The 14,990-nt window shown below is 44.2% G+C and overlaps 1 long non-coding RNA gene across 2 annotated transcripts in view; it reads right to left on the bottom strand.

Moving 5' to 3' along the window:
• LOC116594943 overlaps positions 1-14,748 on the bottom strand; it is a 35,616-nt gene extending 20,868 nt beyond the window's left edge. Inside the window, exons 1-2 of one of the 2 annotated variants that reach the window (XR_004287469.1) lie at positions 14,643-14,748; positions 6,955-7,134 (exon numbers count right to left, since the gene is read on the bottom strand). This is a non-coding gene — a long non-coding RNA (uncharacterized LOC116594943). The remainder of the gene's footprint in view (positions 1-6,954; positions 7,135-14,642) is intronic. The other variant, XR_004287470.1, reaches the window with a different exon arrangement.
• Between the last annotated feature and the right edge of the window lie 242 nt (positions 14,749-14,990).

The following is a 14,990-nucleotide window of genomic DNA, read 5'->3' as shown; positions in this document are numbered from 1 at the left end:
GTGTATAATCTTGGGAGAATTACTTAATTTCTCTATATTCATGTTCCTCATTTTTGAAATAGAGTTTCTAAAAATGCCCACCTTGTAAAGATATGAGAATTAAATGAATTAATATGGGGGACCATTTAGTGCCTGCCATATAGGAAGTAGGTCACTTACCATTAACTATTATTTTCATTCTTTCTAGAGTTCTTTATGACATTTGCTTTTCATTTAAAGATATATCTAGGGGCTTCTGAGTCAGCTTAGTCAGCTGAACATCCCACTTTTGATATAGGCTCATCAGGACATGATCTCAGGGTCATGGGATCAAACCCCTATTCAGGCTCTGCACTCAGCTCAGAGTCCGCTTCTCCCTCTCCCCCTCTTCTCACTCATTCTCTCTCTCTCTCTCTCAAATAAATAAATAAAATCTTTTTTAAAAGGTATATTTAGATTTACGCAAGGTTTAAACTTTCCTACGGCCCACCACTGAGAGCCCGAACTTTCCATTCTTTCATTTTTTTAAAGATTTTCTTTTTTGACAGAGAGATAGAGAGCACAAATAGGCAAAGAAGCAGGCAGAGGGAGAGGGAGAAGCAGGCTCCCCACTGAGCAGGGCGCCTGAGGTGGGGCTCAATCCCAAGACCCTGGGATCATGGCCTGAGCCAAAGGCAGATGCTTAATCGACTGGGGCACCCAGGCACCCCATTACTAGCTGTTGAATTTTCCATTCTTAAGGTGTTTGCTTCATACCTTGCTATTTTGAAATGTATTTTCCAGCCTTTTTTCCCCCAGAAAAGAAATATACAAGCGGTATAATCTCTGTCCCTGCATACCTAACAATATCTCTAAATTGTCTTCCAATATAAATGACCTCTTGCCCGGGCACAGAATTTTGGGGTAACTTCCTTCAAGGCTTTGACTCTGATTTTTTTCTCCTGCATGTAATGCTTTGAAGAAATTTGCAGTCAAGTCAGTCTGATTTTTCTCCCTTCATTTCTTTTTAAAATGTTTACCTTCAAGTATGCTTGTAAGATTGTTTCTTTATCCTTGAAATTTAAAATCTCTCCTGGCAGTGACTATGGGATGGCTTCTTTTTCTTATTTATATAGGAAGGCTTTCTATCTGTAGATTTAAATCTCCCTTTAGCTCTGTGGAGTTTCCTGTAACTGTACCTTTAGATACTGCTGCTATTGTGTGTCTTGCTGAAAAATAACAATGTTCTGTGTTTCCAATCTCTCTTTCATACCCTCCATATCCTTCATAGGCCCTCTGATCTCTTTCAACTCCTTGTGTTCTGGGAGGCTTCCCAGCCTCAAGGTCCATTGATTCCCTCTCCTAAATATTTCTTCAATCTGTCTACCTCTCTCCATCCCAACTACTCCCACACAATCAGATCTCTCTGCTTCTAGCCTGTACCTCTACAATTCATTCTCTAAGGAGCAGAGGAAAAACAAAAACAAACCCACAAGCATGTCTTTTAAAATATAAGTTAAATCATTCTTCCCTCTGCTTGTAACATCCTTCAGTGGACTGCACTTAGAATAAAATCCAGCCACCTCATGGCCTCCAACACACTGCATGATTTGGCTGTGTGGATTCTAAGGGCTGCCCACTAGCCTATCCAACTCTGACCTGTTGGGGTTGACAGCATTCTAGAATAGAGCTTGGAGTGTTGGCAGATGCTAAGAAGGTGGAACTTCTCTTACGGAATATGCCCAAGGCACAGCTATCGGGATGAAGGTAAGAAATGGTGAAGATGCAGGACATGAGAACACAGTATGGAGGAATAAGGAGTCACAGTTTTGAAGGGCCAATAGGTCCTAATAAAGAACATATTTGTTGAGCACCTACTATAGACAAATACTGTTCTCTATATGGCCCATTTAATTTTTGCATCTTTATTAATTATGCCCTGTTTTGATACAGAAACAGAAGCTCAAAGGGACACCTAGGTGACTCAGCCAGTTAAGCAGCCAACTCTTCATCTCAGCCTAGGTCTCAATCTCAGGGTCCTGAGTTCGAGTCCTGTATTGGGCTCCACACTGGGCATGGAGTCATTAATTAAAAAAGAAACAGAGGCTCTGAGAAGGTAAATAACTTGCCGGAGATCCCAAGGCTAAGAAAACACGAGACAAAGATAAAATTCAGGTCTGTGTGATTTCAAGGTTTCTGATGTTTCCCCATAACTTGTGGCCTCCCTAAAAGATGCATTCTAACACGGCCTCCGGAGATGGAGCCATGTGGAAGTGGAAGGCTTTAATAGGTCCTTGGTAATCATCCCCTTGCTCTGCTCCAGAGATCGTCAGTCTTCATATTCAACTAGGCTAAATTTGGCTGAAGTAATAAACAGACCTCAAGATGGATGTATCAATCCTGGCTAGTGACTAGCTTCTTCCCTTGTCCCTTCCTATGCATCCACCACTCTTGTCACCAACTGTCCACCTTGCAGAAGGAGGCCTTTTGTCATCTGTTCTTTATGATCCCTGGAGATGGAAAAGCCAAGAGATGAAAAGAGCCTGGATTCCTCAATGATCACATGGGATCTCACCTATCAAATGCCCAACTGCTCTATGTCATAAGCAAAAACCAAAACTTTTATTGTTGAAAAGTCACTGAGATTTTGGAGTTGTTTGTTATAGCAACCAGCATTAATTATACTTACTAATACAAGTAATAGCCCAAGTTTAAAAACCGAGGCTCCAAGAACCATGGTTTGTATTCAAGTCTGCCTCGTATCAAGTTCAAGACTCCCGCCCCTATGGGCACCAGCCCCTAGTAACCTGGAGCTTCTCCCGGCTCATGTTCCAGCTCTCTGGGGAACTCTAAGAAAGTCACTTCTTCTCTCTGGGCCTCAATTTTGCCATCTACAGAATGAAAGCTTCATCCTGGATGGTGGCATGGGGCACTATGAAGGTAATTCTTCTTGTTGCCCACAGACCAAATGCATCATTCCCTAAGGACTCTATGTAGAGTCACCACCCACAGTTTTTGGGTTCATTGCAAGAGGAGGTCAGAACTTTTTATTCTCCAAAAGAGTTATTCCAGCTGATTATGTAATCATCTACATTTAGAATGCCTTTACAGTAACCATGGCAACAATGGCATATGTGTATGTTTCAAACTTTGTTCCAAATCTGCTGATGAGGATAGAGAAATGGCTCTTTGTGTGGACCTTACAGAACCAAGCTGGTTCTGCTCCTTCCTCTGTGGGACTTAGCTTGGCTGTCAGCTGTGAGCAGCCAAGACCAGGAAGGGAAGGGCTTTCCTAATGGAGGTGACTAACAGCTAAGCTGAATTTTGCCAGATGATCTGAGGTGTTCCAGGCACAGAAGAGAGAGAGGGAACTCTGGGTGGAAGGTAGAACATGTGCAAAGGCCTAGGGGATTGAAGTGCTTTGCTGTGTCCAGGAAACAAGAATATGGGTATTTCTCAGGCATACATAAGAAGAGAAGACAGTGGCAGAGGCTGGGAGATGGACCATTAAGGATTTTGTATGCCACGTTCAGGAATTTAGACTTGATTCTCAACCCACTCTCTCCCCACCCCATATCACCTCTAGACCTTTTGAGCCAGCATCTCCCAGGGTGGACCCAGGCATCCACAATTCTTCAGGCCTTTCCAACAGTATGGCCATCCCTCAAAAAATTAAAAATAGAATGACCATGTGATCCAAAAATCCTACTTGTGGGTATATATCCCAAACAATTGAATGTAGGGTCTCAAAGAGGCATTTACACACTCATGCTCATAGCATTATTCACAACACCCAAGAAGCAGAAACCACCTAAGTGTCCACTAATGAATGGAAGGATATCATGACAACATGATCTATACATACAGTGGAATATTATTCAGCCTTAAAAAGGAAAGAAATTCTGACACAGGCTCCAACATGGATGAAAATATCCATCTGGAGGATAGGATGTTAAAATAAGTAACATACTTAGTAAAATTATTAAAATAAGTAACATAACCCAGTCACAGAAACACAAATATGGTATATTTCCACTTATATGAGGTAGTTAAAAGTAATCAGATTCACAGAGAAAGAAAGCAGAATGTGGCTGCTAGGGTCTGGGTAGGGGGACTAGAGAGTTGTTTAATGTTCACAGTTTTGGCTTCTCAAGATGAGAAAGTTCTGTATTTATACTGCACAACAATGTAAATATAATTAACATTATGAACTGTATACTTAAAAATGGTTAAGATGTTAAATTTTATCTTATGTGTTTTTAACACAATTTTAAAAAAATAAAAATTTTCCCAGCATATCTGATGGCCAGCTGCTGGGAGCCTGGGGAAACACTGAGGGATTATGATTACGGGTGTTATGAGATCAAACCTACATTTCAGAAGGAGCAACCTGGCTGAAAACTGCAAAAGGGAGTCATACAAGCTAAAAGGTGAAGGTAGGAGATATTGGGCCAAGAGAGACCCAGGTTCTGAAGTCCTGAATCGGGCCAGGAGTGGAAGGGAGAGCTGAGAGATGCCTTGTTTAATCAGGTTTCATTAACCCTATTTTACAGGTGAGAAAATGAGCTGCAAAATATCTACCTTGCAGCAGGTCAAGTAGAGAGGATTCATTTCTAGCTAAGTCTTGTTCCAGGGGGTCAACTACACATAGTTCACTGCCTCCTTAGGGAGGCAGGAAGCTCCTCTCCTATCCAAGAGGCACATCAAAAGGTGTAAGTAAACTTCAGGAAAGAGAGACTCTCTTGCTGTAGGAAATGGCTGAAAGACCTCAAGGCCATGCCACCGGGACTTAGGCCAAGCCCCAGATGGGGAATATAGCCCTGAAAATGAAAGATTCTTGTGTCTAAAAGACCCATGGCTTCTGGAAGGCTGTTGCAAGCTTCAGGGATCACAGCTGCCTCCGATCTTGGCCAGAAGAGGCAACAAATGACAACAGGAACTCAGCCTCCCCTCAGGCCTCAAAGACATTTCACTCTCTCCTCCTACCTCGGGGCCTTTGCACCTCCTCTTTTTCTGCAGGGAAATTCCTTTTATCTCCCACTTTCTTACATCTGCCTAACACTTATTCCTCTTTCCGATTTCAATTTTAATTGCAAAGAAGCATTCCTTCACACACACACACAAAACCCAGATCAAGCCAGTGATCCCCTCAGTCCCTTCTCATATTACCCTGTACTCCTACCATCCTAGTCAGTCCCTGTGGAGAAACATGGCACAGCTGGGCTAGGTAACCCAAGATTTTAAAGAGATCATTGACAAAGACAGGTCAAGGGGAAGGAAACACAGAGGTGCATGCAGTGTTACAAATCCAAAAACAGTGGAGTATCAACACCATGGCCTCCTGGGGAGGAAGCTGTACCAGAACCTGAGAGGTGGGTGGAGAGCTATGCCATTCAATAATGACACAGCCAAGTCCCAGAGATGTAAGGGAAAAAATACCTCATTTCCCTCCCTCTAGTCTCTAGCCAGGCCCCTGTTGGCGGAGCCTCTAAAAGCAGACAACAGAAGAGCCAGAAATGCAATGATCAGCCTCCCGGGCACAGAGGAGGGTGGAGGGAAGAAGGTGGAGCATGGATCTGGAGAGGCAAATGGAAAGCATCCAGCACACCTGGTTCCACCTTATAATTAGGGGGATATGTACATCTGATTATTGAAAACCTGACTGTCCCATTCAACCTTGAACTCCATGAGGGATTAGGTCACAACTATATTCCTAGCAGCTAGCATAGCACATGCACATAGAAGTCATCCACTAAGTATTTACAGAGTATGTGAATGAAAAAGTAAAGCTGAATGAATGAGTAAACTCCTCAATATGAATATCAGACATTCAGTCACAGAGGGAAGGCCTTAGGATGGCTCAAGACCAGCCATTCCCCCTCAGACCCAGAAAGCTGGGGAGGAATGGTCATCACGGAGCTGCAGACATGACCTTCAGCTCCTTGTCACCCAGCCTAGGTTCAGCCCAATATAAGGGCAGGGCCTGGAGTAGATCAGCTGCCCTAATGTACTATATTCTCCCTAACTAACTCAGACCTGGACCCTACTATCCCAGACCCAGTGTGGGACCCCAGGGAAACCCAGTCCTATTGTTCACCAACTCCTCTGGCAGACCCTGTCCATCCCTCTGCCACATCTGACCCCTGCACTGTCCAACCTGATCGTCCTCAAGTCAACATGTCTCCTCCAATAGTGTAATTAGGAAAGGTTGCCCAAAACTGCTACCACCTGCCCACAACTTAGTCCTGTGCCCAGATTCTACCCCACCCCACCCCAACCCCAGGCCTTACCTAGACCAGTCCCACTATCTTCCCTCTGGCTACTGTTAGAGTCAAATAATTTCAGATGGCAATTTCTACATAACATCTAACCAGTTAAGGCGGCCTGGGAGAGGAAGGCATCTGTAGGCTTTGCTCATAAGAGACGTTTCATGCCAGTGAGGTCTGGTTCTGCCTTCCTGTCATCTCCCTCTATATGGATAAGGATACCAAGTCCGCTATGTATGGATGTAAAAGGTGTTCACTGCACAAAGGTGCTCGGCTGAATGGAACAGTGAGCACTGAAATCCAGCCCATACTTCATTGGCCAAGCTATGTACCTGGCATAAGCTGGGTCTACCCAAAGTATGGAGGGCCTATTTCTAATTTGAACAAAGATGCCTATGGGCCAGGGGGCCACCCTGAAACAGATCCTATACAAAATCTAGGCAAAAGAGCTTGTACTCAACACATCTGGGGCCTGGAATAATCTCTATATATCTCTGAATTTCAGGAAGTCAGATGGCTTCAAGGCCAGTCCTTCCTGTGGAAATTCATTACACAAAAAAGACCTTCTGGAGTAACAAAAGATATCATTGCAGTTACATTTATCAAAAAAAAAAGCATGGCAATCAATGTCTCATGCACAGACTGTATTTCAAATGCCCTTAATCAATGGCTGTGCTAATTACACATTTATTGCAATTAATTTCATTTCAATTATGCCTTAATTACTAACCTTGAGTGAGATTGAGCAGCTCAGAGAATTCATGTCACCACAGAGCTAGGACCCAGAGATAAGTTGCCATCATCCTTCGATTGAAAGATGCTGTTCCGTTAAAAGTTGGTTTATTGGATCAAGGCCTTCTTTGGCGAAGGAGGGGGTGGTTTCTCCAGGGAGGCAATTCATAATGTGAGTCTGAAATTGAATGCAGGAAAGCAAGCAGCTGTGCTTACTAATTAACTGGAGCTGGTGTTTAATTTGCTTCTTATTGATGCCTGTTCCTCACTGGCTCGTTGGCTGTGGTCAGAGGATAAATGCCTTCAGAGTTCATGCTTTCGTGGGGTCCTCAGCCTCTGGCTCAATCCCACTTTCTTCTTCTCTTCCCTCCAAAGGGGGGCTCTTTCTTGCACCCTCTTCATACTACAGGCTCAGCTCTACATTCCTGAGGCAGGGTGGAAGGCTGGGGCCCCTTGGCATCGATGGCCTGCCCATGGACCCCCAAGAAGAACACCATTCCAACAACCCAGATGGGGGTATTGGGAAGGAACTTGCCCTGTGGCAGAGCAGAAGCAGAACTCAGGCTCTGGAATCCCGTAGTCCTGGGTTCAAGTCTAGTTCTGATCATTCCCAGCTCTGTGGTCTTAAACAAACCATTTAATCTCTTGGGTCAAGGAAATGAAAAATTAAAGTGCCCAAAACACTTGGTAGGGGCTCGGAAATGTCAACTGCCTTCCACAATCAACCCATCTCTAGGGCTTAGAGCAAACCCACCTCTGGGACATTTGTTTCTAGGAGAGCAGATAGTTCCACAAAACATCTTTTTTAACCAGCTCAGGAGAAGGAACTGTGGAAATCTGCTAGTCTAGACCTTCATCTTAATGAGGGGGAAACTGAGAACAAAGAGGGGAAGCCAGAAGTCACACTGTGAGTGGATGCCAGAATTAGACTAGAACAAGGTTCACCTGATTCCCAATCTTAGAACTTCCCTACCACATGACAAGATAGCCTCTTCAGAAAGCCATCTGTCAGTATCTGGTAAAGACTGAGACCTAAATATCCTGTGTCTGTGCTCAAGGAGAGAGGTATAAAGATGTTTACTGCAGCTTTGTTTGTCTCCAGAAACACAAGTATGGACAACCTAAATATCCCTCAGTAGAGAAACGTGTGACGAAGTCACAGGCTGGGATACCGCAGCGCCGTTAAAATGTATGCACTTGGCCTATGTCATCCGCATTGATGAATTTCTAAAACTAAATGTTTAGATTTCTAAAAGATTTTATGTACTCATTTGAGAGTGAGAGCACAAGCAATGGGAGGGGCAAAGGGAGAGGGAGAGGCAGGCTCCCCACTGAGCAGGGAGCCCGACCTGGGGCTCAGTCCCAGGACCCTGAGATCATGACCAGAGCCGAAAGCAGATGTTTAACTGACTGAGCCACCCAGACGCCCCCAATGTTTGAATTTTTAAATTAAGCTTCAAAATATTTACAGCATGGTATCACTCATGTTAATTTTTTAAATTCACAAAGGCAAAGAGAGATTAAAACATGAACAGGAAGAACATGTCAACAGAAGACAGGATTACCTGGAGGACGGGAGAACAGGATTGAGTAGGGGCACAAAGGGGCACTTGCGGCACTGCACATAGCATTTTACTTATCTTTTTAAGAAAAATTCAAGGGGTGCCTGGGTCCCTCAGTGGGTTAAAGCCTCTGCCTTCGGCTCAGATCATGATCCCAGGGTCCTGGGATCGAGCCCCGCATTGGGCTCTCTGCTCAGCGGGGAGCCTGCTTCCCCCTCTCTCTGCCTGCCTCTCTGCCTACTTGTGATCTCTCTCTGTCAAATAAATAAATAAATAAATAAAATTTTTTAAAAAAGAAAAATTTAAAGCAGGGCGCCTAGGTGGCTCAGTCAGTTAAGCTTCTGACTCTTCTTCAGCTCAGATTGTGATCTCAGGGTCATGAGATCACGCCCTGCAGGCTCTGTGCTGGGCAAGGAGCCTGCTTGGGATTTTCTCTCTCCCTTTACCTCTGGCCCCCACACTTGTGTGCACATGTGCTCTCTCTCAAAAAAAAAAAAAATATATATATGTGTGTGTGTGTGTGTGTGTGTGTGTGTGTGTGTGTGTGTGTGTCGGCTTGGTGGCTTGGTGGCTCAGGTCATGATCCCAGAGTCCTGGGATCAAGTCCCACATCAGGCTCCCTGCTCAATGGAGAGTCGGCTTCTCCCTCTCCCACTCCCCTCTACTCATGTACTCTGTCTCTCTCTCTCTCAAAAGAAATAAATAAAAACCTTAAAATATATACATGTATATATAAAATGATCAAATATTCAAGTGTGTTAGTTTGAGGTGGTAGTTTCTTGGTTTTCTTACTTTCCAAATCCTTCATCCTGTTTTAAATATTTCATCACTACACTGAGAAAGTAAAATGATTTATGCTTTGATTATCACCCTTTACTAAGAACGGAGGCACTGAAATTTGTGATGGCTGCAGATTAACACTTAATGCCACCAGAGACAGGGTGACCATATGTCCCAGGAGGACAGGCTCCAAAAAGAGCTTGTAGGACATTGAAGGTATTCAACAAATATTAAGTGAATTGATTAATTCAAGAATTAAACTGTAGTGGCTACTCAACATTGCATTTTTCTCTCCTTTGCTTATAAAGGGTCATGGGAAAATCAGTACAATGGGCAGAGGGGGACAGAGATCAGTGACAAGCTCACTGCAGTTACTCAGAATCTAAACACTTGGAGAGGGATGATGGCGGCTGGAATCAGGGAGTGGTTAGTGGACACAGAGAGAAGCAGATTTCAAAGATGATTAGGAGGAAAAACTGGTAGGATGCACAGATGGAATATTTATGGGGCTGAGTTCCATCTTGGACACAATGCATTCAAGGAGCAACCCAACCTTCAAAGGGTACCATGCACTTTCAGTTCTCCTCCAGTTGAACTGGAGGGTGGTGGGCTCAGCCCTGCAGCAGGGCAGTGTAAATTGGCTTGATGCCCCAGAGGGCTCCCTGCCATCCATTTCTGGGTTTTCAGGAAGCCTCCAGTGACTCAAATGTTAGTGTGCAGGCAGTCAGATGGGCAACAAGTTGGGCGGCAAGTTGGCCTAAGCAGAGAGAGAGGAAGGTCTCTCCCTCTCACCTCTGCATTGTCAAACTTCCGACAATTTAAAGTGGTCCCTTAAGAATGTTCCCCAACTTCACCACTAGGCTTCCATCCTGACTGGGTCCCTAAGGACCCTGTCCATCATCTGCAGGACAGGGGTTGGTGCCAATTACATAAAAATATCGAAAGGGTTCCTGGCCCCTGAGCTCCTGAGGAAACGCTCTGCTCTGGCAGCACTGGCATCCAACTGACAGCCAACGTCTGCCTTCCTATCCCCTAAAAAGGAACATAGAGGAAAGCCCTTCTGTGAGTGGAAGCTTGACAGTGCCAGTGAAAATTATGCAAAAAAAAATGATTATCATAATCAAAATCTTTGTGGGTCATGCTGGAAATGCCTTTTCTTAAAACATTAGCCTTGCTCTTGGGTCTCGTCCATTCTTTTTCTGTCTTGAAAAGTGTGGAAATTTCGGCTTTGTCCAGATGGACTCACGAACTCTGGGTGGCTACAAATGGATTTCCCAAAGGCTGTGCACAGTTGGTTTTCTTTCAGCTTTTCTTAATTTTCATTTATTTTTCTTCCATCCTCACCCTGGCATTGGGCCAGTGCTTTTGGGTTGAATAAATTTAAATGTCATTACTGATAATAGGAAAATCATGCCCACCTTTGAGCCATGTCACACAATACAGCTTTCCAGAAGAGGGGATGATAGACCATTAACACCCCCCATCCTACTTATCGATAAATCCACCAGGCACCAATACACCAAGTCCCAGTTCAAGTTGTGCACAACTCCAGGGTACCTCTCATCATCTCAATGACTCTTGCAAACTTCTCAAAAGTTTCTCAAAATGAATTGAATTTTCATTCAGTATCCAATTAAAAATAAGCTCATATCATGCATGACTTTGAAGCAGGAATTCTTTGCCTGGGTTCTACAGGTCGATGGAGAGAATTCAGTGATTTATGAACTTATTACTTTTTCTCCCACTAACCTCTGAAGTTTAATATTTTCTTCCATTTATGAATATAGGCAACAAGCCATAGTAGTATTAGAAGAACCTGGGATTTCACCAATTAAAACCATGGATTTTTTTCATATCACCTAACAGTTGCTATGTATTTCAGGTATTTTGAAATACTTACATCCAACACTACTTTAAACTCTCCACTAGGTTGATAGGTGAAGTGTTAATAGAGAATGCTTATCAAAAAATGGTTTTCTTAATAATTAGGTAACTATCTTTCTTTCTAAGTAGGCTCCACACCCAGCGTGGAGCTTAATGTGGAGCTTAAATTTACAGCCCTGAGATCATGACCCAAGCTGAGATCAAGAGTCAGATACTTAGCTGACTGAACCACCCAGGCGCCCCTAGATAACTATCTTTCAATATAATTGGTTTCCTTTGGAATCCTGTGTATTTGTTATGCATTTAAAAACTCTTTTTTACTGAGCAGAGGTCCATAGGTCTCACCTGACTGTTGCCCGGGAGAGGTCCAGAGCAAAGAACAAGTCTTGGAACTCTGCTTTGGAGGAGGAGAATAAGGAACAGGAGGGGAAAGTGTACGAACCCTGGATGGAGAAGCTGTTAATATGCCATCTTTTCCTGAGTTTACCCAAAGAAAAAGACATCTCAGGATCAAAGCAACAAGATGCCACCTCCCTTCGACCCTTCTTCCTACACACTTCTCAAACTTCAGTCTCATGTGGTAAAGAATTTAGCTTTGCCCAAGGAGAGATCCTGGCCTCTGTTCCTGGCTCCTAGAAAATAACCTTCAAATCCTCAAAATTTCCTGAGAGACAGGAGTGAGAACTGGGGGGTGATTTGTTATGCGGCAACAGCTGACTGACATACCTCTGGATACTAGTGCATAACCCACTTGGCGGAACTTCCTACGTTCCCATCCTCTCTAAGTCAGCTCCCCAAAACCCAGCCCATGGCAGAAGCAAAGCTTGGGCCAGTTCCCAGTCCTCCCGCCTCCACCTTCTCTGTTTCTGTTTTGATTCTCATTAGCTGTGTGAGCTTGTGAAAAATATTTAATTCTGCTGAGCTTCACTTCTGTAGGGTTGTTGGGAATGCCGGGAACACAAACACACCTTCCTGCTTAAACGCTCTCTAGGACAATTCTCAGCATGTGGAGGGTGTTCAACAAATGGTAGTGGATCAGCCATTCCAAATAGATTCCTGAGAACTAGTATGAGCATCACTCAACCGAGGTGCTACAGAATGAGCCCAAAGCCAGGATGGATGGGTGAAGGATATACCAGGATCTCACTGATGGACGGACGGATGGAGGGATGGAGGAGTGGACAGACAGCTAAATGAGGATGTCTGTACCTCTGGAAGGGTATGTAAATAGATGGCTGAATCATTTATGGACAAAGAATGGAGGCCCTCATCTCTGTGGACACCCAGCTACCTCACACTTGCTTCTTTTCCTCTCCCCCCCCCCCAGCTCCCACTCATTCCTCTCCTTCACAATCAACTCCTGGGTTGATTTTAAGTGTCCTATTGAACAAATCGCAAAACCTAAATTGGCCGGTGGAGGGTTTCTAGCATTCTAATTGTGAAGCAGGCTTCTGAATGACTTAGGAGCTGAGGGGAGCTTGAAAAAAGCCCAAGATCCTGAGAGAAAATGAGAAACATGACATTTTGAAAAGGAAGCCAATTTTCTTTAACTAAAACTGTTGCCTCTGTAAACCATATTATAAATCCAATAAATTCACATAATGCTATGGTAAGTCCTTTACAAAAGAGAGAGAGGGGAGGGGAGAGGAAGGAAGAGGATAAAAGATAGGAAATATACTGCAGAGACTTCCAAAGCCTGCCTCCCTCTAAAAACAATTGCTTTGAACCTTATCATAATTATTAAGAGTTAAACTACCTGGACTCAAACACAGGCTCCACCAATTCCAAGTGGTGTAACCTGGGGTAAATCACTTAGCCTCTCCATGCCTCGATTCCTTCATTTATAAAATGCAGATGATAATAATACCTGCTTCATTGGGTAGTTGTGAGGATTACAGAGAAAACATGGGTAAAGCTTTTAGAAATCTTACGGGTATGTGGTAAGTTCATGGCAAATATGAGCAAATATTATTACTATGACTACCACATACAATGGTCAAGCATACAGCAGCAGGCAGAACCTGGGTGACCTAGAGGCCTGCAGGAATACAAATAGGTTTAGTGCTGCTCTGAAGAGTTCTGGCACCCCCTACAGCTTCACATACTGACATTCTCTGTCCTGAGCACCGCCCCCATCCATGATCCTGACATTGGCTGCTCACAGGTCCAATCCCACGTGCCATGTAACCCAAGTACAGATGTGGGCTATCTGGTCCACTCTCCGCAGTGTCCTAGTGAAAGAAACAGTCCAGCAACCCAAAAAGTAATGTAAAGTACTTCAAGTATTTACTCAGCCTCTCTAAGAACTTCAAAAGGAGACATGTATTCTTAATAGATAACCAACATCTTCAAAACCTCCTCTTTACTGCCGCTTTCAATATCTCCCACGTAGCATCTCCCTGAAACTCTCTTTCCTTCACTCACTCTCAACCTCCAGACCGTGAGGGTTTTCTATTTCTTGCCCCTTCCATGTGTTCCCATATTAGCTCTTTACTGAGTCAACCACCTTAACCCTCTCACAGCTTTAGTGGCTTCTGTCCATTTCCTACTTCACCTGGATTCTAAACAACAAAGGTGAACTCAGGAGCTGACCAAGCAGGCCAGAATTCTTCCCTGTAAAATCAAGGAAAGTTAAAAATTACTGGCTCGGGGCACCTGGGTGGCTCAGTGGGTTAAAGCCTCTGCCTTCGGCTCAGGTCATGATCCCAGGGTCCTGGGATCGAGCCCCGTATCAGGCTCTCTGCTCAGCAGGGAGCCTGCTTCCTCCTCTCTCCCTGTCTGCCTCTCTTGCCTACATGTGATCTCTGTCAAATAAATAAATAAATAAAATATTTTTAAAAAATTACTGGCTCATAACCATTATCTCTGCTACACCAAGTTTTCTGATATCTCCCTGCCTTTGCTCAAGCTATTTCCTCTGCCTAAAAGGCACATCACTTTTGAGATTTGGTTGGACTGGCATCTATGTTATGGGAGTGGGGGGAGTGGAGGCAAAAGGGGTGTGAGGTCCAGTTTGGACAGTCTGACTCACCTCTGGTCTGGTTTGGAAATGCAGAATGTGCTCCCATGTAGACTGGGTGACCCCTGAGCATCAGGTCCAGTGGACATAACGGCTAGTAAAGAGCAGGACTAACTGACCCAAAAAACTTAGATCTTATGTCATTTGGGAGAAAAGAGCCCCACGGTGGAAACAGAAAGGAGGGCTGGGAAGTAGGCTAGCATTCACCCTAAATGTTGATAACTATCAACTGCCACTCACGAGTCTCTAGGAAGCAAGAACCCCAGACTCACAAGGGAGCACAAGATTCTCCAGACCAGCAGGTCCTGGTAGTATCTCTGTACCCCAACTTCCACCCTGCAATGTGGGCCATGGAACCCCTAGACCAGACCTTTGGGAAAAAAACAAACCCTCAGATATCTCTTCTTACCCAGCAGTTTACAATTTTCAATGGACTTTTACCTTCGTCCGCATGACCCCATGAGACCATCAGGGGCGGAATCCCAGCTCTCACCGTAGCTCCAATGACTTTGAGCATGTCACCTCCCCTCTCTGAGGCTCAGTTTTCTTACCTGAAAAAAATGGGAGTATATTAGTCATGATCCACGAAGCTTTGCTGCGTAAGAAACAAAACGCTCAAAAATCAATACCTTTACACCAGACAATTTTATTTCTTGTTCATAATAGCCAAGATAAGCCTGTGAGGAGCTCTGCTCAACACAGTCACGCAGACTGACAGAGTCTCTACCATCTTGTAGCTGCACCATCTGGGACATGGGCGTCTGTATTCGTATGGCAAGGGAAGAACTA

Source organism: Mustela erminea, chromosome 7 (genome assembly GCF_009829155.1).
Source record: "Mustela erminea isolate mMusErm1 chromosome 7, mMusErm1.Pri, whole genome shotgun sequence".
NCBI classification, from domain to species: Eukaryota; Metazoa; Chordata; class Mammalia; order Carnivora; family Mustelidae; genus Mustela; species Mustela erminea.
The sequence above is the reverse complement of the archived record's forward strand: the minus strand, read 5'-3'. Positions and strand labels throughout refer to the sequence as shown.